The following is a 22,682-nucleotide window of genomic DNA, read 5'->3' as shown; positions in this document are numbered from 1 at the left end:
ATTAATTTCCGTTTCGAACAAATATTTAATATTTCCGTTTCCGGAATTATTTTCCGATTCCGATAATATTTCCGATTCAGACAATATTTCCGTTTCCGGCAATATTTCCGATTCCGGCAATATTTCTATTTCCGATAATATTTTCCGATACGTACCATGTTTCCGTTTCCGGCAACATCTACGACTTGGATAATATTTACATTTCCGATACGATCCATATTTCCGTTCCCGGCAATATCATCGTTTCCGGAGTATTCATTTCTTGCCTGTGACGATCTCAGCTCCCACTGAAACCAAGATCCGTCGATTCCGAATATCCATAGTTGGAGTATTTAATGCCATTAAATACTTGATCCGTTTACGTACTATTTGTGTGACCCTACGGGTTCAGTCAAGAGTAAGCTGTGGATTAATATCATTAATTCCACTTGAACTGAAGCGGCCTCTAGCTAGGCATTCAGCTCACTTGATCTCACTGAATTATTAACTTGTTAATTAATACTGAACCGCATTTATTAGACTTAACATAGAATGCATACTTGGACCAAGGGCATTATTTCCTTCAGTCTCCCACTTGTCCTTAGGGACAAGTGTGCATTTCCTAATTCCTTTGTCGCTCGATGCTTGCTCTTGAACATAAGGTAAGAGTTGTCATCCTTATTATGTCCAGAGGTGTTCCTCGGTTTCAGAGTTCAACTGATCAAATAAACAGATAATCATAGCCTATGATTCATCCGAGCACGGCCATGCATTTCACAGTTTCTAGCTCTCCGAGTGGCCTTGTACAACTTTTAAGCATCTCATCCCGATTTATGGGAGGACAATCCCAATCTTGTGATCTTGAGATTAGACTTCGTTTGATAGGTGATTACCTGAGCGTTGCCTTTATAGCCTCCTTTTACGGTGCGACGGTTGGTCAACGTCAAAGCAACCAGTTCTCAAACAAGTAATCTCAAATCACTCAGGTATTGAGGATTTAGTGTCTAATAATTTTAATGAAATTTACTTATGACAGATTTTCATCTCTTACAGTAAAGTTTCATAGGTCTTGTCCGATACTAGTCTTCCCAAAGTAAGTATCTATGCAAATGATTATGACATTGCCATGTCCACATTGTAATACCCTAATATTTTATGATTTTATAAAATATGTTTATATCTAGAATGAGGTTATATTTATTTTTTAAGTGAGCTTTTCTAAACTAAATGATGCATTTCTAAACTAAATGATGCATTTCTATTTTTATTAAGTTATAAAACCTTTTTTTTTTTTTTTTTTTTTGTCTTTAATAGGACCCTTATATACGAAAAAATATAAATACAGTTTAAACCCTAACTATTTCTAATAAAGTAGTGATTAGCCGTCATTGTTTTTATCGTGGCTTGTGCGTGAGTTTTGTACAATCATAAACACTATTTTCCTTTGTTCATCTTCTTCATAAATCATCAAATCTTCCTTTGTAGCACATGATCTATTAGCTCACACATATTTAATTTTCTTTATCAAACTTTTCGAACCACCACACACTCATGCGGGTCATATCAATATTGATCGAGCAGCAGCCGCACCCCGTACTTGATTGTGTTTCATTTCCTTGAATTTTACTATTTGGTATTTTATCCGGGAAGGTAATCACGCTTAATCCCTTCTAATGATTCGTGTATATTATTAGTTGTAATCACACAGACCTAGTTTATTGAGTTATTCATATTTATGAATTATTATGTGTAATCACGCACGCTTAATCTCACATATTATGGTGTGATTATATGGTTGTTCTTTTGATTTTATATGTAGTGTTTTAATTGTTACTTGAGTAGTATATATTAGTTGTTGTATTGATGGATTGTGCGTATGTAGTTGTTTATGCCACTGCAATTGCTTTTGTTGTTCCTGGAAGTCAAATAGTGAGATTTAGACGAATTAATTTGTGAGTATCATTTATATTAGGCGTTAGTGTTCTATTGCGATTAATATATGAGTAGTACATATTATTTTTGGGATTTAGACTTACAAATTGATGATTGGTATAAGTACGGATGAATGTGTTGGGTTATTAATTCTATACTAAGTTATGATCTGAATTAATATTATTTTGGGATCTTGTGTCAGTATTAAGGAGTATATTATTTAATCCTATATGGGTATCGATCATATTGTTCATATTATGAGAAGACGGTTGAGAATTATTATATTATTGGATTGAGGCTCAACGTTATAGACCTTAGTTCTTGGCATGTTGGTAAGGAGATGATAACCATTAGTAGAGGAGCAAGATACAATCTTTATTATTTTCTTATTATCCCCAAAGTGGGATTTGGTCCAAAAGTGGCCTTGACTCAGAGAGTCTTTCTAGTAGCTATTGAGAGTTTCAAGTTTTTATACTGGTTGGTTTATTTATTCAAATTACCCATGTCAAAGGCTAGGTGTAGAACAAAGAGCAAGGCACGTATATATTGGTTTAAGTAATTTTAGTAGAGGAAAAGATCATATCAATTCATTTGAGGTCTAGTCGAAGAGAATATCTATAGTGTATTGAGTTAATGATATCTTTGGGATTATTTGTGTGATGTAGTCTCGTACTACATTATTTAAGTGAGCAACTATTACTATATATTGTTATATTACAGGTGATTACTCAGCTTTTTGCTGACGTGTGTGTGTTTATTTGCTATGTGTGTTTGTGGCCATGTCTTCTTCTTATGGTGGCCCTGCGACGACCCTTTTGGAATTTGTCCTCTATGGTGAGCAGTCAAGATGACTGGCGCAGATTGATCGTGAAGGATTGCAGTTAGAAGTTAAAGGAGCTCAAGTTTTACCGTTTAATCTTTTATAACAGTTGTATAGTTGTAAATAGATCACCTAGTAATTGAGTTGTAATAGTTTGAGTTTTGTAAGCCTTAGCACTTGACAATGTGATCAAGTGTGGCGGTGATACCTCCGATTTAGGTGTAAGATTCCGCAATTTATTATAAAGTCTTTTATATTCTTATTTATTTCTAGTTAGTAAATCGGGGGTGTTACAAAATGGTATCAGAGCCTAATCGCTCTTTGGAATTGACGCAGAGATCTTCACATCTCAGCGTTTGAGTTGTCTAGGATTAAAATGACTAATTAAGAGTGAAGTTAAAAGTATAGGACAAGCCTTTTAATTTAAGAGAGTATCTCTTTCTATGTGTTAGTTATGTGATCTATGCGATGTGATTATGTGATCCCCGAACTCCTTTTTAAGTTGGAAAGTATATCCCCATTACTTTAAATATAGTAAAATTTGGTATAATTTTTATTTTAAGCTTTTGCAACTAAAGTCGTTTTTTGTTTTTCAAATTTTAAGTTTCGGGACGAAACTTCTTTTAAGGATGCTAGATTGTAATAACCTATATTTTTTCTAATTTTAAGTTTCGGGACGAAACTTCTTTTAAGGATGGTAGATTGTAATATCCCATATTTCACTAAGGAAAATACTATATACAACCTTAGATTTATATCCTTAGTCATATAATAATATAGATTTATAATATATAATAGTATAATTTATAAACTTAGCTTTTACTTTGTGGAATATTTTTATAACACTAACTATCTAAGTAGTACTTTTATAACACTAACTAGCTAGAAAGTAAACTCTAAACAACTTTGCACTGATGAGTCTTAGCCTATTATACGTTGGTTCTAGCTATAGCCTTAGCCCTAACTTATACTTTTGTTAATATCCACGTATAGTTCTACCAATCAACAAATAAATAAATCATATAGTAAACAATATCATCATCCTCGTCAATTGTAGCGTCCTACCCGTATCGAGCAAAAATCTAGGAGGAATATACCTCTAAGCACAATATCCTAACTAATTTACCATGATTGTAGGATTTCGTAGTCAACCCGTATCTTAACCGTAAAATCTCACCCTTATCTCATTAGAATCTTTAACCACTCAAATTGATAACCCTAGTGTGCCCTCTCTATAAATACCGACTCATGCCTCATAACTCAAGTTTTTGCAACCCCTCAAGCACTCGTGAAAACAAAAACCAGAGAAAACAAAAGTCAATTGCCGAGATTGGTTCCCATCTACTTTCGGCTTCACCGAAATACCATCAAACAACTTCCGAAACCACCGCGAAAAACATCGTCTCATAGTTTGCAGTACCCTCTTCGCATCCGGTTTGTAAATTCTGAAAACCGTCAGTAAACGGAGGTAATGTGACCTTTTGAAATCAACCTTGTTCTTCCGTATTACTTCTATTTTGGTGTAACAGGTTGATGTTCTTTTAACGGCCTTCAACCTCTTGTTTTAATGATTAATGCTCTTCTTTGAGAACCCATGTGCAACAAACTACTAATCAACTTCTCCTATTTGATCCACTTAAGATTAAGGACTTAATATTATAAGTTAAACTACTACCTTAAATACACGCATAGAATATAATGGTAATATGAGTTTAATGAGTATGTTTCTATACCTCATTCGAGAACATATACGATTACTTTCGCTACACTAACTCTAATTAATTATTAATAAAGCCTTCGAACCACTTCTTACGTATATTGACATCGACTATTTTACGCTGTTTATAGAGTAGGTAGATCGTGAGGATACCCACTAGTGTTCTTGTTCGTGTGCGTAATTTGTGAGGCTTGCTTATCAAGGTAAGTTACTATGTTCACTGTTTTGCCAAACCCTGTAAAAATTGGATTTTGACGTGCGTATGTGACGTCCGTATATGTATTATGATTTTGGTGAAAAATATATTGCGCCGTCTTCCAACTATGTGGGTTCTCTGCCTTTGGTGATTGATTATTCATGACGTATTTCACCTTGGATATATAGTGACAACTAATAACCAAAGCTCAACAATACCAATATTTGAGTATCTGACGTACATGTATCATGTATAGTAATTCTCTATATCACAGGGATTGTAATGTGAAACAATGAGAAGCAATATAGTTGATCACATATAGTTAACTTGTTAATAATGAAAGCCGAGATGCTTTTAAATGATTTCGTGCAATATAGCTCAATGTTAGATCTTTTCGTGTATTATATGGCCACGAGTAACCCCTTTAACAATAACCATTTACAGTGAAATACACTTGGTTGGTAAGGCATCTTAGGTAGGATCCCCTAAGGTGGTGAACATATTGGTGGTACGACACAATGTGTCTTAATATTTTGGTCGAAGCTAACTAGCACGACCTAGGCTTAATCTACTCCTTTGAGTTAAAAACACTCACTGGGGGGTGTGCACACTTAAGGACTAAGACCTATTTTGGTGGTTACATCCATTAGGGTGGTAGTCTCGAACTACAATTATGGTGGAATTATCTTGTTCTCTTACCTCTAAGTAATTAATTAACTGTTAATTATGGACTGAGTGCGTGTGCTTGTTACGTGCTATTTGTGCATGAAATGTTTTTAAGATAAAATGTTTTCCAAAGTAAGAAAAAGGTTTTCGAAAATGTTTTACAGGGTGAAGTAGTACTTACTCAATTTCCACTGATTTGTGGTTTCCCTTCTGTATATGTTTTTCCAATTTACAGGTATGCGTGGCACGTCCTGAGCGACCGTTTCACAACAACTAGTAGCAAGTTATTAATAACGTAAATCACCTAAAGACAATCAGTTGGGTTTTATTTAATTCAGTTTGTAACTATATTTTGGGTAGTTGGTTTAAGTTATTTAATTATGACAATGTTGGTTTATTTATAAAGGTTGGATTATTGATGGATAATATAGCCTTACATTTGGGTTGTAACCTAAATGTGGCGGTAATACCCTTAATTTATTATTTTATGCTTCCGCTATAAGACCTAAACAGGTATGGAAATTGGGGGTGTTACAAACACATAGTTCAAGAAACAGAACTACTAGTCATCTTGCATTCTAATCGTCTAACGTTTTCTATGCGTCCAATTTTATAGAAAACTCCGACTAGGGACCATTTTCAACTTTTGACATTCAAGTTCACTTGATAGACATTTCTTAGTCACAGGACTGGTCCTGACAGTCTATCTTGAATATATCGTCAAATTGAAGGGACTCATCATTTAATACTAAACCAAGATTAAATGGAATATGAAAATACATTTCATATATGATAAATGTTCAACCCCATTGTTTTACAACCATGGGCCTCAAACCCATCTTTAAAAACAGTTCATGGAATTCAAAGCTATGCTTGATTTCCAGTGCTACAATGTGAGTGTTGTTTCTCACTTGTTACATAGGTTTAGTTATCATGCTTTGCCAATCTTAATATCCTTTTCATCGAATGTTCTTCGAGATATGATGATAAGATCTTTTCGAGTTTGTTTATTATGTGATCTAGTCTTTCTTACTTCGATGGTGGTTTTACTCATTTTGCAATGAAGAACCATCAAGTTAGCAGACGTTTTTCTTGCTTCAAGAGTGGTTCTACGCATTTTTCAATGAAGAACCATCAAGCCAGCAGATAGGTGATCTACCCAAGTTCAGTGAAGAACTTTAAACAACCCTGTTTTATTGTTTCTTAGGCAATAATTACTTTTACTTCAACTGTATAGGTTGCTAGTGATGCTTTGTTTGGATTTACCTATCCAAGCAGTTCATAGATATGTGGAAGACTCTCCAACTATATCTTAGAACATAGAAATTATTATTTTAATTTCCCATGCAACAACTCATGGTCTCCAACCCATGTTGCCATTTTCAAAACACGATGCTCTATAGCTCGTCCTTATCAATGGTTAACTCCAAAGGGTCTTGCTTGATCCTTTTCCAGTGTTTATGCGTGTAGCATCAATATTTAGCATATCTTTATTTCCTTGAATCAAGAACTATTCCTATGTACCTTTTCAAGTACCATAAGTATTCTTGATCTCAATCTAGTTGATCTTCACTTAGATCAATAGAGATTGGTATATGTTCGTCATGCCTAAAGTCATACGATACGTTTTTGGCGATCCTCATATTATATCATACATGATAAATTCTTTTGCAGAATAATTCCCAATTGAATTCTATTCATGTAACTTTAGCTCATTCAATTTCAGTAGATACTGAATCCAGCTAAATTCTTTGACATAAAATATAGGTGAAGAATCTCACTTAGATCCTTTGATGTTTTAACTTAGTAAATGCTTATACATAGTTCAAACATTCTTTACTTAGATTTATTCACATGGGTCGAATATCTCCAATGGAGTCTTTCGTGTTTGATTTAGTAAATGCCATTACTTAATCCAAAACAATATTATAAGATCTTTGTAAATAGATCTTAGTACCCAGTATGAACTAAGTTTCGCCTTGGTCCGTCATTGATGAATAATCTCAAATCTAAGAATTTAGCATTTGAATGTTATTTCACAATAGAGAGATATGTGTGTGATACACATAGGACCAATTAAGTTTTATGTACTCCCACTAAACTTCTTATATATCTATAAGAATCATGTACATTTTATGAAACTAAAATACTTATTAGTTTCACTAAAATACATTTCTAATTCCCAATTGCTTGCTTAAATCTGTACTTAGATTTTATAAACTAGATTTTCTTTTCAAGAATTTATTTGGGTCCACAAATCCTATGACATACCATGTACATAGTTTATTCCAACATTTGATTGAGGAATACGTTTTGTCATCCAATTGCTATATGTACCAATATGCAATCATTGCTTGAATATAGACTTGAGCATTACGATTATGCATGAGGTTTCAACACAATCCATGTCATGAATTTGCTTGTAACCTTTAGCAACTAATCTAGCTTTGTGTGTGAACACAATTTCATGTTTGATGGTTTTTATCCTTGAAACAAACTTGCAACCAATAGGTGTGAAACTATTCTTGCAAATCAATAAAATTTTAATTTTGTCATCAAAACATTGAGTATGTTTTATGGCCTCTAACCATTAAACATTTGAGTCTATATATGGCCTCTAACCATTTTAGGGAATTTGGGTTTCGTCATAGCTTTCTTACAGGTCACAAACTCATTAATTTACATGATAATAGTTTGACTGCAAGTTGTAGGTTTCTTCACTATCTAATAGAAGAATATCATAGTTTCATTGACCAGAACTCTATGTTTCTTTACTATCTAATAGAAGAATCTCATAGTTCCAGTGACTTGAACTCTATGCCTACTTGGGTATAGAACATCAAACAATAGAATATCAACAGGCACTTTGAGAGTCCTTTGAATATTCTATTCTCCTTGAAGCACTTGTAAAGTCTTCTAAGAGATGTCTATTCTTTAAAGCCACTTGTAAAGTCCTTACAGAATAAGTTCGGATTTTCTGAAGCACTTCGAAAAGCCTCCGGAATGTCCGTTTATGTTTGTTGTTCGCCTCGAAGACTTTCGAGGTCTATTTTCTCCCACTTGTCATTTTGGAAACGAATCTCCAAAAGGACATTATTTCGAGCAAACAAACATTATGTTCTCAAAAATTCATGGTAGAAACAATACCCTTGTGTTTCATTTGAATAAATCATAATGAAACATATATCTATACTTGAGCCTTAGTTTGTCGAATGAAAAACACTAAGCTCCCACTGAGTTTTGCAACTCTCTAGATATATTTTATGAAAAGTTATTCTGAAATTACTTTTCAATAGCTTTGACGAATTTGGTTTAGTTTGGTGGTAGTTGAGCATTTTGTTTTAGAAATTATAGGAAAAGTCTTTATGATCCATCATTGATCGAATCAAGTACTAATTGACTTCGATTATTCCAACTAAGATATGCCATATCTTATGGACCTAGATTGTGAAATTACAACACACAATCATTGATGATCATATTTGGTCTCAAGTAATCATCAACATGATCTAACCTAGATCTTTATGATTTCTTGCCAAGTGGATTTTATACTTCTGAATCTTTGAACTAGCCAAACAGATTCAACTTATATCACATTTGAGTAAATAAACCTATATTCACTCAAATCCATGTGAAATAATAAAGTCATAAAATCTTTCTTTAGCTTTGAACTCTATTGTCTAGGCGTTCTAACAATAGTTCATATCTTTTGTTACTTTCAACAAGTAAGACTAGTTGTCTTAAAATGATCTAGAAATCAATCAACTTTCTAAAGTCCATCAAAATAGAGCTTATGAATGTTAACTTGTTGATATGGTCTAAGCAACAATGCCAAAGATTAGTGGAACTCAAATCAAGGGGTTGATTTGAACCTAGTAAGGTTCTTTAAAGAGTTGTTTGTTTTAATCAAGCATATTGACTCAACCTGTAATTGACCATTTCATTCAAATAAACAAACAAACATTGTTTTTGTTTTTCTTGAATGTGAGTCTTTCTGTGTTTGAAGCAGAAATTTAGGTATGCTGATTATGGAACAAAATAGCCATTAAGTTCCAGCCTTTGAAAGGACTTAAAACAAACTTAGATGACCCTACAATTAATGTAGCAATGCCATGCTTCATTTCCCACTTGTAGGTCATTAGTGTATCCTAGCTTCCATTGTTTGAGTTATTACCGAAGTAAGAACCTCAAGCGGTATATGATACCAAGGAAGTTTGATTGCTAGGTCACTTCTCTTTAAACATAAACTTATAGGTAGAAACGGAATCGTAATTCCTTTCATTTGTTCCTCGTTTTCCTATTTCTTGTACCCTTTCTTATAGTCTTAAGAATTGAATTCTTTAGTGTTGACTTTTATACTTTGTTAGACATGTCCAATGTCACCCCAACAAGGTTCTTTACCATTTAATTTATGTTGAACATTCTGTTTCAACTAGATGATCTTACCAGAAGCTTCTAAAGTTCTCTAAGCATCGATCTATTCGAATGTCTAGGGACTAGACTCATTCGAGAATTAAATGGACAAAGATATTAGGTTGTTAACCATTGGTAAAGCTGAGCGTTTTAAGCTCAATGCTTTATGATCTCAAAACTACATTGTATTTTGAATTCACAAGCACCAATTGGTTTGCCATTCGACTTTGATGTTCGAAAACAACCATAAAAGTCGCTATAAGAAACGTACATTTTAAATTGCTCACTTTCTCTCATTTCCGTGAATCGTTCTTGGATTCACTACCAATCGAGGAAATTTACTGTTACCTTTCTAAAAGGATTTACTGCAGTGCAAGATATTTAATTATAAACAATAATTAAAACATACATTGAAGCATGCAAAGTCTAAACATTTATCATGAATAATAACTTGAAAATGAAAGCAATCATGCAATTTAAACAAGTCATTAGCATTTTATTCGAATTATGTGTTCCGGCAGGTGTGAATAAAATGATTCCAAGATCCTAAAATCATTGAAGAACTAAGCACAGTTTGTCGACTTAATCCTAAAACATCTTAGGTAAGCAAAAGCCTTTTGCTAATAGTCTAGAAACTATTCTTGGTTGATAGGTACGTCTAAGAACTTATTAGGTAAACCTATCGATTTTGCCACGACATAAAAGGACTCCTTACTTATATCGTTGAGTTTCACCAAAACTAACATGTACTCACAATTATTTGTGTACCTTGCCCCTTTAGGACCAATAAGTAACACCTCGCTGAGCGAAAACTATTACTAGATTGATGTAAAGGATATCCAAGCAAGTGTATATTTTGGCATGGCACCTTTTAACTCAATTTTCAAGTTTGGAACTTAAGGCTCTTACTATGTTGGTTAGATTTTAAGTGAACTAAAATCCTTAATCATGCAACATAATCAAGCTTTTGATCTCATGCATTTTAAGACATATTTAAAAGCAATAAATAACTTAAAACATGCATAAGATAAATGTGATCTAGTATGGCCCGACTTCATCTTGAAGCTTTAACTTCAAAGTCCGTCTGAAAATCTCCGTGGGAGGCACCATTTTCTTCAAATAGGATAAGCTATAATTAAAACTAATTACAACTATTTGATGGTACGCAGACCATATTTGAATTAAAAAAACAACTTTGGTACTTTAGACCAATTACATTCAAATTAATGGTACGCAGACCATATTTTCTATCCTATTTGGGCCATACTAGTCACTTCATAACCTGCAAAACAGTACATATACAATATATACCATTCACCCATTCATTATCATGAATGGCCCACATAGCTGGTTAGTAAAACACATTATGCATCACGTAAACATTTGCAGCAATTAATCAAGGGCACCAATAATCTACCAATTATTCAGTCCTTATTAATTCTAATCAAGTTGTTTTAACCTTAAGGATTCGTAGACCTAATCAAGAGTTTATGACTAAAAAGCGCTCCCACTTAAACCAATAAATTCATATGCTTTACTAATTTTAAACATAAAAATGTATTTCAAGTCTAACCGGAAACATACAAATTTAATTAAAATTTAAAGCCCATATATATTATAATTGAATCCAAAAATTTTAATTTGATTTCAGTCGTATTTAAATTAATTCATGATTTTAATTTTAATAAAATAATTAGAATAAATAAAATTTATTATAATTACAATATTCAAAATTAAAATCCAAGAAAATAATTTAAATTATTAATTTTAAAATTAATTAAAATTACGTAAACTGAAAATTTCAAATTAAACATTCAAAACGATCTAATCGTAATGCAAACACCCTACGCATCGCACGCCCATGGGCCACACGCACACAGCCATCGCTGGCCATGTGCGCGCAGCCCATGCGCTCGTCGCATAGCTGCTGCATCTACCCATCGCAAGCCATCGCACAAGTTGGTGCTCGCTGCGCGCGCGCCAGCGCTCGATGCACGCGAGCTATCGCTCTCTGTGCGCGCTCGCCAGCAATTGCTGCGCGCGCTCCAGCGCTCGATGCACGCGAGCCATCGCTCGCTGTGCGCGAGCCATCGCTCGCTGTGCGCGAGCCATCGCTCGCTGTGCGCGAGCAATTGCTCGCTGCGCGCGATCGACGCTGGGCGCAGCCTCGCGCGCATGCCCTTGCTCATTGCATTCGTGCCGCACGGGCGACGAGCTCCCTTGCTCGTCGTCGCATGCCCGCACTATACAACACCCCTTAAGGGTAACACGAAGCGTCCATTGCTTTGTGCGTGCAAGTTATATGAACGAATCGCATAAAAATTTAAAATTTATATTTAAAATTAATGACAAATTAATAAATTAATATTAATTTCATAATTTTAGGGCGAAAAATCGAAAATTTATTATTCAATTGATTTCCGATTATCATGGATTCAAGCCTAGGTCATAAAAATTTAAAATTTATCATAAATTTACAATTTTTATGGTGGTTTTTAATCATAGGTTTCTAATTAAATTATAATTAATTATGAAAATCAAACTAATTCTAAATTATTCTAATTTTCAACAAATTAATCATAATTACAAATTAGATTGCATAATTAACAAGGCTAGGCATTCAAACTTGTTAAACATATACAGTAGGTCAATCAAAAATTCAAGATTTATCAACAAGAATCGCAAATATTTAATTTAACATCTTAAATTTACGAAATTTTGCATTCGAAAAACTAAAACCTTCGAAAAGTCATAGTTAGGCTTCGAATTTGAGAATTCTGGGTTCGGCAGAAAAAAACTAGAATGCCTTTTAGATGCGGAATTGACACAAAAATCACTCGATTTGGATGAGTAACGAAGAAACTGCCGAAAAACTGCGTACATATACTTAAATAAACGCAATTTGCAATTAATTAACAATTACGAAAATTAATCACCCCTTTTAATTCTTGCAAATTTGTAATATTTAACCATGTTTATGCAATTTAGATTATGAAAATAATAAGAGGCTCGTGATACCACTGTTAGGTTATGATACATATGACAATTCATAAAGCATGCGGAAACAACCATTAAGCCAGGAATACATATTATTTACACATAATCATTTAGCATAGTTTAGATGCATACTCTTTGTTGCGTGCCTTCCCTAGCTGCGCCCGAACCGAACAAGAACAAGTCTTTAGGACTCAAAGTGTCGTCCCTCCGTAGATAGTCCACAGCACGTCCGGATCCGCCTTAAGATTGACCAACTAGAATCGCCCCTAAGGTACTATAAATTTTCGGCACTTTTGAGCAAGATGTGTGACTGAATTTTTCTCTCAAAAACTCACTTTGAATGCTTGAATAACTCGTTATAAATTGTGAACCCAGGCCACATATTTATAGGGGTATGGAAAGAGAATTGGAATCCTATTAGGATACGAATTAATTTAATTAGAAGTATAATAAAACTCTTATTTAATTAATTTATCAAATAGAATTAGGAATTTAATCATTAAACGAATTCTGCACGTTTTAGGTTTCGTATGCGAACACAAACACTTACGCGAGCATGACCCGCAAGCGTGCAGGCCATGCCCGCGCACAGCCCACACGGCCGCACGGCCCACGCGAGCTACAAGCCCACGCGAGCTGCAGCAATGCTCGCAGCCCACTGCTCGCAGCTGCGCGCGCTGCGCGCGCTGTGCGCGCTGCCACGGCCTGCTGGGCCTGGCCTTGCGCTGGGCCTGGCGTGGCCTTGGCTGTTCGTGTGGCGCGCTTGGCTTGCTGGGCGATGGCCTGGCTTCGTGCTGGGCCCTCGTCCGGCAGGCCTCGTCCGATGCTTATTCGTACGATACGCTTGCGATTAAATTCCCGAATCCGGAATTCATTTCCGATACGAACAATATTTAACATTTCCGATCCCGGAATTAATTTCCGTTTCGAACAAATATTTAATATTTCCGTTTCCGGAATTATTTTCCGATTCCGATAATATTTCCGATTCAGACAATATTTCCGTTTCCGGCAATATTTCCGATTCCGGCAATATTTCTATTTCCGATAATATTTTCCGATACGTACCATGTTTCCGTTTCCGGCAACATCTACGACTTGGATAATATTTATATTTCCGATACGATCCATATTTCCGTTCCCGGCAATATCATCGTTTCCGGAGTATTCATTTCTTGCCTGTGACGATCTCAGCTCCCACTGAAACCAAGATCCGTCGATTCCGAATATCCATAGTTGGATTATTTAATGCCATTAAATACTTGATCCGTTTACGTACTATTTGTGTGACCCTACGGGTTCAGTCAAGAGTAAGCTGTGGATTAATATCATTAATTTCATTTGAACTGAAGCGGCCTCTAGCTAGGCATTCAGCTCACTTGATCTCACTGAATTATTAACTTGTTAATTAATACTGAACCGCATTTATTAGACTTAACATAGAATGCATACTTGGACCAAGGGCATTATTTCCTTCACTTAGCGCCTAGGTAGCGCCTAGCGCTACTGACGTGTGGCAGAAGCCGACAAAAAAGGACGATGACACCGTCCTTTTGATAGTTGGCATCGTACCTTTTGTACGATTTGGTTTTTAGCGCTTTGCTTGGAGATTAAGGCAAAGGTTTGGGGCTAAAAAACCATCTTTTTGTATTCACGATTTGAATTTGGACTCGGTTTTACGGGATGTGGCCCGACATGCTCGGTTTTGTGGGTCGGCGCCCATTTTTGGATTGCTTAATGGCATTGTGATTAGAAATGGCCTTATAAAACCAATAGAGAGGTCTATTGGGTGAGATTGTGTTTGGATTTTGAACTTGAATTATGGAAATTGAATTTTGTACCGAGTTCCTAAATGGGAACGGGCGCGGGACTTGGACTTTGGATATTGGATTTTAGAATATATCTTAACAATTGGGACTTCCGCACGGAGTTGCACCAACCACCTAGCAAGAATAATGGTTTCGTCAACATCCAATTAGGGGAGACACGAATTAGGTGTCTACAGGGGCAAAGTTGCAGTCCAACTCAATCCCCAAAAGAGATTGAAAGAGGAGAATTTTAGTTGCATTCCAATTAAACTCCTAAAAGTGATAGAAAAGCAATAAACGGAGTTTTAGTTGCATTCTAACTAAAAAAGATTGAAAACAGAGTTTTAGTTGGCAATAACTCAAAATAAGGAAAATAAGCGTAAAAAAGAGTTTAACCCGGAAATAAAACCAGATTAAACTAGAAAAAAACGCGTGGAAAAAAAAATGCAATTTTTCTAGTTTAATCCGGTTTTATTTCTGGATTACTATTCTTTTTTACGCTTTTCATCCTTATTTGCCGGAAATGAAGATATTACCGGAAGGGAGACTCCTTTCTTTGCCTTTTGATGATTTTAGCTCCCACTAGAACCAAGATCCATCATTTCCAAATGACCATAAATAGAGTACTTAATGAGTATTATTGACAAGCGATTTTTGCGTCGTTGACGAACACCACTCAGTCAATAAACTCCTAAAAGAACCAACTATATTGAATATAGTGGCAAGCATAAGGATCGTCCCAAGAGAATGGATATTTCAATTTCTCAAACTAATTGCGTTCACAAGCTAGCTCAAGCGGAAAAGTATACATGTATGTAACTATGAAGCTATTGAAATCAAAATGTATGAAACATTGGCAAGTAAAGAGACTCTAGAGATTTCTGGAATTAGCAATGGAATTTGAATTGGGATTTCCAAAGATCCTAAATGCTCATGACATGCAATGACTAATGAATGAATGTAATGACCAATTTGTGGCTTCAACAAGCACTACTCAACTAATCCTAATCTAGCTCTTACTACAATCAAGACACTAAGAGGAAATTATGAACGAACGATCAAGCCAAAGTAATGCAAGCAATGAATCACGCTCTCGCGCCCATTCAAAACCAAACACTCCAATATTCTAGCAATTTAGGTTAACTAATGCTAAACCAACTAGACATGGAATCAAACATCAATTAATCAATTTAATCACAAAATCAATCCAAAAATAATCTCCAAAATCCCCAATTCTACATACAAAGCTTCAACCTTAATCTTTATATTATGACTATTCAAATAGCATGATTAAAACTAAGATTAAACTAAAACGAACCCTAATCATGAAACTAATTAATCAAATCTAACTAATTCAATCAACTAAATCAAACATGAAAATTCAAAGCCAAAATCCAACAAAATTCATTCAAAATGTTCAATCTAAAATCAAACAATGAAATCAAAGTATAAACTAAACTAATCAAGCAATTAAAGCATTAAGGAATCAATTAAAGAGGAGAGCAAGAATTTTACCATTGATAATCGAAATTGGCCCAAAATTGAAGAACAAAATTAGGGAAATTGAAAGAATTTATAATAATTTACTATATCTCTATTATATAAAGGAACAGCTGAGGTTAAAATAGTAAAATAACTTTTCGTGTCCCCCATGTGAAATACCAAAATACCCTCAAATTTTTTAATTTCGAACCTTTCCTGTAAAATACGGGAATCCTTAAACCCTCCATAACTCTCTTTCTCTCTCCTAGGTCTTCGACACTTCGGCATCCCTAACCCTCCTTCTTCCCTCCCGTTTTCTCTCTCCTTCCTCTTCGATCTTCTTCCTCCCATCCTCTTCCCCATACCCCATTCTCTATTCTAAACAATGGTGATCCGCCTCTCGCCGTCTCCATCACCATCAGCGTCTGATCTTCTGGAGATCCGGGTAAGATTTCAACAATTTGTTCAAATTTTCATTTTTTTCTCGAATTGATTCTGGATATTTTGTTGATTTGATGTGTTTTTTCCAATTTTTTTTTCAATTTTCAGTTCTTTCGATTTCAATTTTTTAAGATTTGGGGAAGAAATCGAGTTCCAAATCACGCTCTTTCTCTCTCTCAGGTAAATCACTCAGTTTCTTTCATTTCTTAAATCTTTCGATTTCAAATTTGTAATATTTGGGGGTTTAATTTGTTCCAGCTCCAATGATTGAAGATCGATTTCAAATTTGTAATATTTGGGATTTAATCTTGCGTAAGTTGTTTTTCCTTCACTATTTACTTCATTTTGATGACTAATTACGGTTTTTGATGCCATTGTATCACGTTAATTATGTTTGGAATTTAATTGAATTGGTTTGTGAACGAAATTTTTGGAAACGGCTTGATTTGGGTTTCTCTTGAAATGGTTGCTTTTGATGTGTGGAAGTTTAATTGACCTGAAAATTCAAAAGGATTTTAGTCTTCTCATGTTGTTATTCATTGGATTGTTTATTACAGTGAGTAATTATGTTATATTGATGTTGAATTTGGTGATTAATTTGTGAAACTTTGATGATTGGAAAGTTAACTTTTTGAGATTTGTCCATATTTTGCAGAAAGAGTTGTCCAGTCTGAAAGATTTGGAAAATGCTTGCTTGAATTGAGTGGAAATAATGCCATAATTGTCATGGATGATGCTGACATTAAGCTGGTTATTCGTTCTGTTGTCTTTGCGGCTGTTGGTACAGCTGGTCAGAGCTGTACAACCTGCCGTAGGCTGGTAATTACATGGTATTTGTTTATTGAATGACAGGTTTCAGTTCACAAGAGTAGTATGTAAGAGACACTCACGCACGCTCCTCTGTTTTTCTTTTCCTTTTCTATTTTCTTAGCTGCTTCATGAAAGCGTATATGGGAAGGTGATTGAGCAATTGCTTGATGTCTACAAACAAGTGAAGATAGGGGAAGAAGGGAATTGATTCTTATATGACAAGTTTGATCCTCATCACCTTCTTTAAGACATGTTTCTTTGATGAATTGTAAAATCCAAAGTCTCTACTACATTTATTAAACAAAAATTATTTTGGTTTCAGGTGCAGGTCATAGGTGTTTCCTAGGCTGTTCATTCCAGATTTGAGCACTCTTTGGGAGTGTATTGGCTTGCTTCCCAAACTGTCCATGTGCTTCGTAATCGTCATGTATGTAATTTCAGCTTCATTTTATGTGTGAGGGAACAGAAGGACATACATTTAAATTCTTATTTTCTCAGCGCATGGAACTTGATATTGCCTGCTGTCTGAGGTTAGTTGTTTCATCGGATTTTGGTTTTAGTTTCCTCCATTTATAGTATAATTTTGATATATTATCAAAGAAGATGAACTTTGGGGGGAAATTAAGAAATTTGAGTTTATGGGATTTGTGTAATTGCTGATAAAAATTTGTTATGTTTTTTTTTACAGAGCAAAAAGTAGAAACGGGGTGTTGGATTCAGTGTCAGAACCTCCTGTCCTCCCGGTTCTTCACAGGTTTCGCCAAAACTGGGTATTTTCTTTTCTGGAGCTTTAGATTTTTTGAAGGTTTAATTTTAGTTGGAGTTATTTATATTATTATTTTTTATAAATGGGGAAAAGAGAAGAATCAAAGCAAAGGTATACAGTTGAAAGGGGAAATCTAATGGGTAATGAAAGAAAACCCCAGCATGATAGTAAAATGCGACAAAATGTGTGTTATTGGGTGTAGAATATTGGGAATCTGAAAGGGAATCAAAGCATGTTTGTAATGTTTTTTCTGCAAAATAAATATTGGGAATCAAAGCATGTTTGTAATGTTTGTTCTGCAAAATAAATGTTGTTCTTTGGTTGGTAATTTAGATGGAAGTTGATATATTTTGTCTGAAAATTGGAAATTTTGTAGGATTTAATGTTTCTGATCAGATAAAACCATGATCCAAATGTAGAAATTAATTGGTTTTTTGTGTATGTGTATTTTTATGTGTATTAAATTTTGTTTTGTAGAATTTATTTTGGGTTTTGATGGGTAATTGAGATAGAATTTGATAAAATTTGCCTGAGAATTTGGGAAACTTCCAGGATTTAAAGTATGATCCATAAATTTGTTGTTTTATGAAAATTTTTGGAATTTAATGGATATCTACGATTTCTTATTATCGTCAAACATGGAGTAATCTGATATGTGGTTTGCAGTAGTTTGATTTTTGGATGATTGATTGGCTTATTGGATGGGTCTTAGCACTTAGGCTGAGACTACTTTGTTTCTCCAACAGCAGATTTACATTGATGCAACTTATGAATAAGATTCATCTTTGATAATCTATAAACCAGTGTGTCTGTCAATTAAACAAGGTATTAAGGTAGTGACTAATTTAAACCTGGTTCATTTGACAGTGATTGGATCTCCTTGATTTTATTAGTCCTGATCATGATCCTAAGAGCGGAGATGCTCAGAAGAAACATAGGCGTTCAAAGGTATCTATTCTGTTGCTATAACTATGTCGAATGACTTAACTTACTCTTTCTGATTAGATTTGTGCATAATAACTGCTAATGTTAACTTAGACAAGTTTGTATGGTTTCATTAGATATTGCTGGCTGCTGAAAATTCAAGCAGCGGCAGTGGAGGCGGAGGGGGAAGCGGCGGAGCAAAGTACAAATTGAAGCCAACTCCGTACTATAAAGAAGATACACTTTTGCATTGACGTTAACACAGAAATTGTGTCAGAAATGAAGAACACCGGACCAAATGAATGACCCATCACCAGACTTGATTCAATCAAACAATCCATCCTTTTATTCATCCATGCTGAACTCACCATTAATCCTGATCATCATTTCGTCTTCACCTCTATCTCAAATTCAGCTGCTTGGGTACTCCATTCCCTTCAATTTAATTTCTGCTTTGAATTTGATTAATTAATTGTTCAACTGTTTGATGTTTTGTTTTATCGAGGTGGGTAATTTGATGATACTGTTCAGCTGCTCAATATTTATTTTTCTGATAATTTTGTTACTTGATTGTTTTGTTGAATTTATTGAGAACATTTGAGTATTTTATTTTCTGGGCACTGAAATGCAGATGGGAGATTTTGAATTTTCGACTGGTGGTCATAACTGTTATTACTTTGTGGCATTCTATCCTATTGGGTGTATAGTAGAGAGGAAATTGATGTAGACGGGATTTACAAACAAAGGTAGCTAAAATTTACACTTAAAGGCATGTTAATGGTTTGGGATATTGGTTTTTCGAATTACTGCGAAAGTTGAATTTCATGTCAAAAGTTAGATGGAAAATGGATGTTTGTTTAATTATTTGTGTTCTTATGAGAGAAAATTTTATTCTTTTGTTGAGGAAGGAGGCCATGAGGGAATAGATATGTGTCGCATTTATTTCAATGATCAATTTTTATGCAACTGATTGTTACAGTATTTTGAACGGCGACACTGATTTCATCATTCGTTTGGTTTACAATCCCTGCTGTAATGCTGCATTATAAATTTGTTAACTGTTTACGTTTTTGGATGCAGCTATTCTGCAGATTCTCGCATGGTTACCAGTGGCAATATTTTATTCATCAGGCATCTCAATCATCACCATAACTTTCTATCTTCTTCTGAGCAACTTAGGTGCCTCTATAGCTGAGGTTGCTAATGATTCTATGGTTTCCGAGATTAGTAAACAACCTACTTATTTAAAGAAAGAGCAATCATCTTCCTCAGGGGAGCTTCAGTCATTTGTTTTGATGGCTACTTCAGTTGGGGGAGTACTCGGGAATTTAGTAGGAGGGGTTGCCATTGTAAAGTTCAGCCCTCGATTTATGTTATCAGATTCTTTTTTTTCTTCCGATTATGTAATTCGTTTAAGATAAAACAAAGAATTATGAAATTTTTGTGTTATTTTTTAAAATTGATGATTTGATCTTGATTTTACAGTATACGCTTAAGGGGTCAAATATATTTTTTTATATTCGCACGCATCGCGTGCATATAAGACTAGTAATATTTAAAACAACGAATATGTGGGATTTTCTTTTCCTTGAAGAAAATTATTTATCAAGGGTGTTATATGTTGACATGCGAATATACCATTGACTGTTGTTTACAAGTCAAAATAGGTTCACGACTTAAGTTTAGACTTTTGACCATTAAAGGCCCGCAGACCTTTTGGAGAAGTACAAGAAAATATGACTTAGAAAACTATAATAGTTTCTTAATCTTGTTGTCATGATACCCTACATTTCTTTCATGAAATAGTGTGGTCCTGCAGACACGATATTTTTGAGAGAGATTTAAGAGTGTTTTTAAATAGTTATATATTGTCTTTTTGGTGGATGAGACAATTACGAAATCCTGAAGAAAAGTATTATGATCACGTTCAATTAGGTAAACCATTCCCAAAAGTGAATGAGAAATTGTATGACTAAAGATAGTGAAGTTAATGTCAATAGTGATGATCGAGGATATGAAAGTAAGATATAGTATAATCATGGGTGAATAAATGAGTACAAATATAATTTCAAAATACACATATACACACCAGAAGTGAGATTGTAAATGATGAAAAGCATGTGAAAGTTGGTTGGTTGCAGAGGAAAAATGAACAAATGTTTGGCCCATTACACCAAAGCATCTTGTTGAGCTTTATTAGCACCCATCAAAAGGGAATAAATTATAGATAAACATGGTGTATGAAAACATATGTCTAGTAAACATTGTAGGACTCTCCAAACCAAATTTATACATGAATACATGCAAGGATTAGTGGGAAATAGCTCTCAACATAATAAAATTAGTAGTATATAAACTTGGTACAAATATTTGATCATGTCTTATTGACTCGCTCTATGAGCATGAGTACTATACTACACTCTGAAGATGTATATTTTTGTGATATGTACCAAAGTTGTAATGGATACTCTTGAAGAGGACATGCTATCTTCCATAATTTTTATTTTATATTGTCTTGCCGTTATAATTGAGACACCAGTTTGTGTCGTTATATCACATCACAATATGTTCAAATTATAGTATTCTATAATTACAATGATCACTTTGAGAAGATAACAAGAAGTTATTGAATGAAATATTTTATATGATATTATATACGCATGATGTGATAATCCAGGCCATCCGGGGTTAAGAACACCCGTCATGAGAATTTGAAAATTCTTATCAAATAAAATTTTATGTGCTGACACTCCCTCATATTTGTGTATATATTCAAAGGCAGGACAAAATGATGAGGTTGAGTTGTATTTCAATCGAATAGTTATAATGAATCGATTGAGAAAATAAATACAAGAGATATTAATGATTTTGAAATTTTTTATAGTGATAGGTGATTTGAAGTTCACCAGAATGATAGTAGGTGACTTGAAGATCACCAATAAGTTTACAAGTATTTTGTGATTGATTTAAGTATCATAAATAAGCATCATAAATCTCTTGATCGGGGTAATCATACGTCAGCACGAAAAGAGCAAATATGAAGAAAACAACTGCATATTATATCTACTCCCCATAATCAATGTTGATCTCTAGAAGAGAACAAAAGTATGTAATATTTATCAAAATACAGGTTGAAAAGTTTAATATTTAGTTGGTGAAATTTTTTTATGCCCCGTAACATATTGAAAATATTTTCCCAACTTAGGGGGAGACGAGCAAGAATAAGTTGGCAAAATTGAAAGATAATAAATTGATCCCCATATGAGTAAGTGTACATGCCAGCTTTATGTCCTCAAAGTATGTTTGGACATAAATATCTATGACTTGATTGTGTTAAATTGTTATATGTTCAAAGGAATAAAGGTGTATGATAGTCATAGTGCTCGATGATACATATAGTAAGTGTTGAGAAATATATATCTTGCCAATATTTATTTAAATCTCTACACCTGAAGTGTAGATTATATATACGGTTCCAACATATTGATTATATGAAATTGATGGCAAGATAATGCAGTTGATGATATTTTTTAAAATAAAGAAAACACTATTAATTATATAGTGTATGAAATACCCTTGAAGTGGTATCGATATTTGAAAAATAATAGATGGCCCGTGAGAAAAAATGAATGGTACCTATTGAATAAGTATTCAGATATCATTGATGAATAGCATGAAAAATATATGTTGAAGAATTTTGATGATACCGGTAGATGATGGAACCGAAATAT

At 34.3% G+C, this 22,682-nt stretch overlaps 3 long non-coding RNA genes across 3 annotated transcripts; all 3 read left to right on the top strand.

Moving 5' to 3' along the window:
* Positions 1 to 4,014: 4,014 nt before the first annotated feature.
* On the top strand, positions 4,015 to 5,727 carry LOC130463871 (uncharacterized). The gene is made up of 3 exons (XR_008924065.1): positions 4,015 to 4,199; positions 4,580 to 4,651; positions 5,546 to 5,727. It is a non-coding gene; the product is annotated as an uncharacterized lncRNA (long non-coding RNA).
* Positions 5,728 to 16,245: 10,518 nt separating this feature from the next.
* On the top strand, positions 16,246 to 17,578 carry LOC130462456 (uncharacterized). The gene is made up of 4 exons (XR_008922690.1): positions 16,246 to 16,455; positions 16,560 to 16,631; positions 17,107 to 17,270; positions 17,383 to 17,578. It is a non-coding gene; the product is annotated as an uncharacterized lncRNA (long non-coding RNA).
* A 1,249-nt stretch (positions 17,579 to 18,827) lies between these two features.
* On the top strand, positions 18,828 to 20,311 carry LOC130462388 (uncharacterized). The gene is made up of 3 exons (XR_008922479.1): positions 18,828 to 18,975; positions 19,089 to 19,374; positions 20,032 to 20,311. It is a non-coding gene; the product is annotated as an uncharacterized lncRNA (long non-coding RNA).
* Positions 20,312 to 22,682: the final 2,371 nt, after the last annotated feature.

This window comes from Spinacia oleracea, chromosome 6 (genome assembly GCF_020520425.1).
Source record: "Spinacia oleracea cultivar Varoflay chromosome 6, BTI_SOV_V1, whole genome shotgun sequence".
Taxonomy (NCBI): Eukaryota; Viridiplantae; Streptophyta; class Magnoliopsida; order Caryophyllales; family Amaranthaceae; genus Spinacia; species Spinacia oleracea.
Note: the sequence above shows the minus strand (reverse complement) of the source record. Positions and strands in the feature narration are given on the sequence as shown.